We start from the raw sequence: 2,383 nt of genomic DNA, 5'->3' as shown, positions 1-2,383 counted from the left end.
GGGCTGGGCGGAGTCCCATCCAGCCTAGCCAATCACAGCTGGTACTGACCGAATAGAGTGAGAGTTGAGGAAACGGGAACAGCCAATGGGTTAGGCAGCGACTGACCAATGGGGAAGCGAGGATGAGGCTGAGCGTATGGCCGTGGAGAAGTTTGACCCTGTGTCTTTGCCGCAGGAACGACCCCCGGAATCTAGGGGGTTAATCATCCTGGCGGTGCAGATGAGCTGGAATGAGACTGCACTATTTCCAGTGCGGTGCTGGCCTGGCATGGCCTGGACTGTGTGGCCTGAGCCTTTCTTCACATTGGAGCATTAACTCTGAAACCTGCAGAGGGTACCTCAAACCTCAGCACTGGGAGCCATCATGTCACTAATGGTCATTTTAGCAAAAACATCCAGCTGATGTATTGATTCCCCATAATCCTGATCTGTGTCACGCTTTAGGTGCCCCCCTAAAAAAGTGCTGGGGAGGTTATTATTTGCATTGCATTAGCATGTAGGCACCCCTGTTATGGACTAGGACCAGATTGTGTTAGGTATTGTACAAACAAAGAACAAAAAGATTATCCCTACCCCCAAAGAATTTACAGTCTAAGACAAGAGACACCAAAGAGATACAGACAGAAGGGGGTGCATAAGGAAATAGTGAAACAGTGGGGCTTTCTGCAGAATTTAGTTTGATTTTGAAGCAGCATATGTGAGTTCTTGCTTAGACGAAGCAATACAATCATCATATGGAGTATTATAAAGCTATGAAATTAAAGCACATATAGGCCTTTGATTATAAGAATTAGGGTTTAACATGTTTAGTTATGTGAATAGTGTGAAATATGATGTTCTTACTTGCACATATCCTTGCTTTTAAGTGCTTGAATTTGTAAATGACAGCAACAGTAAACTTAGTTAGCATTAGTGATGTTAAATTATTTGGAAACTAAGAGGGGTTTTTTGGGTGGCTTTTCCAGTGGGTTTATTAAATAAAATGTATTTAGTAACATTTAAATGAATTAAACGAGCTGTTCACCAAATTAAATTAAAGGTGATGCACAAACCTCTAATGGCTCCTGAGGACGCTTGTCTCATTCAGTGCACACTTCACCAACAAATTCACATAGCTGTGGACATTCCAAAGAGCTCAGCGTGGACAGAGTTAACCTGTGGGCCTCTCCCCAAATCCTGTAGGTTGGAGTGTCTCACAGCTAATGCTTCGATCCTCCCATAAACTCTGCAGAGATGGACCCCTGCACTGCATGAGCCCTAATACCTTAAGGTGCTTGAGACCCCAACACACATCTCTGTTGTACAAGAAGAGTCCTAGTTTTTTCATTTTGAAAGTCTGGCCACATTCCTCAGTTGCAAAGTGCTACAAATGGAGTGGATATCGCTTCTTAGCACCTCTCAGTTCCCAGCAAAAAATTACTATTATCTGAAAGTTGCCAGTAAGCAAAAGGGAGGTCTGCAGGGCTGCAGCCCAGGAAGGAAGCACTGGGATGTGTTAAGGCATGGCCCGTGGTACCAGGGCAAAGTGCAGGTCAGAGAGGGTAACAAAAAGTACCACACAGCTCTTCAGGCGCCCATTGCCCTGTTCTCCATGGAAAGCCTCTGCACCCATGCTGCTGCGCCCCCCTGTCCTGCCTGTAGCCTTACCTCCCAGCTTCCTTTCCTAGCCCTTAGCACCTGGACTCCAGCAGGGTTCCCGCGCTGGGTAGGGATGCGGGTGCCTCAGCACATTATCTCCTGTGAGGGTGGTGTGTCCCAGAAGCAGGCAGGTTAGTGGGACTGCAGCAGGGAAGGTAGCTGTGGAACGTGCTGAGCCTGACATCAGGATGCAGCTTAAGAGCACAGGGAGAGGTACTGTGCACATCCCAGCACTTCCTTCCCTAGCTGCAGCCCCGCAAACCTGTCTGTGGCCAGGGCGTTTTTTTTTCCAAAAAGTTGTCAATAAGCAGCATTGCTGTTGCCAGTAGCTGAATGCCATTAACATGACAGTGTGATGGGGTTTACAAATCCCACACAGGCAACAAGGGGTTAAGGAACTGCTCTGGACTCAGCCAGCCCCGCCCAACCTGCAGGAGATGCCCAGACTGGGGAAGGAGTTAAAAGGGAGCAGAACAGCTCACTTATGATAGACCATAGCAGAGAGCAGACCTGTAACTGCTATAGGAAGGCAGGCTCTTGCCCATCAGCAGCTGCTCAAAGGTCCCTCCCTGAGAGAATAGAGGATCTGTTTCAGGTACACCCTGAGTGGGAGGCACTTCCTTTTCTCTCTAGTATGAACTCTGTTTGTGTTAATTCCCCTTGTGTTGTTTAGGGACTACCATGACAGGGAGAGACTTGGAACTGACTGGGCCAGAGGGCCAAGTCACAGGAGGAGAAAGCTGCA

This window comes from Chelonia mydas, chromosome 2 (genome assembly GCF_015237465.2).
Source record: "Chelonia mydas isolate rCheMyd1 chromosome 2, rCheMyd1.pri.v2, whole genome shotgun sequence".
Lineage (NCBI taxonomy): Eukaryota > Metazoa > Chordata > Testudines > Cheloniidae > Chelonia > Chelonia mydas.
This window is presented reverse-complemented; position numbering follows the sequence as displayed.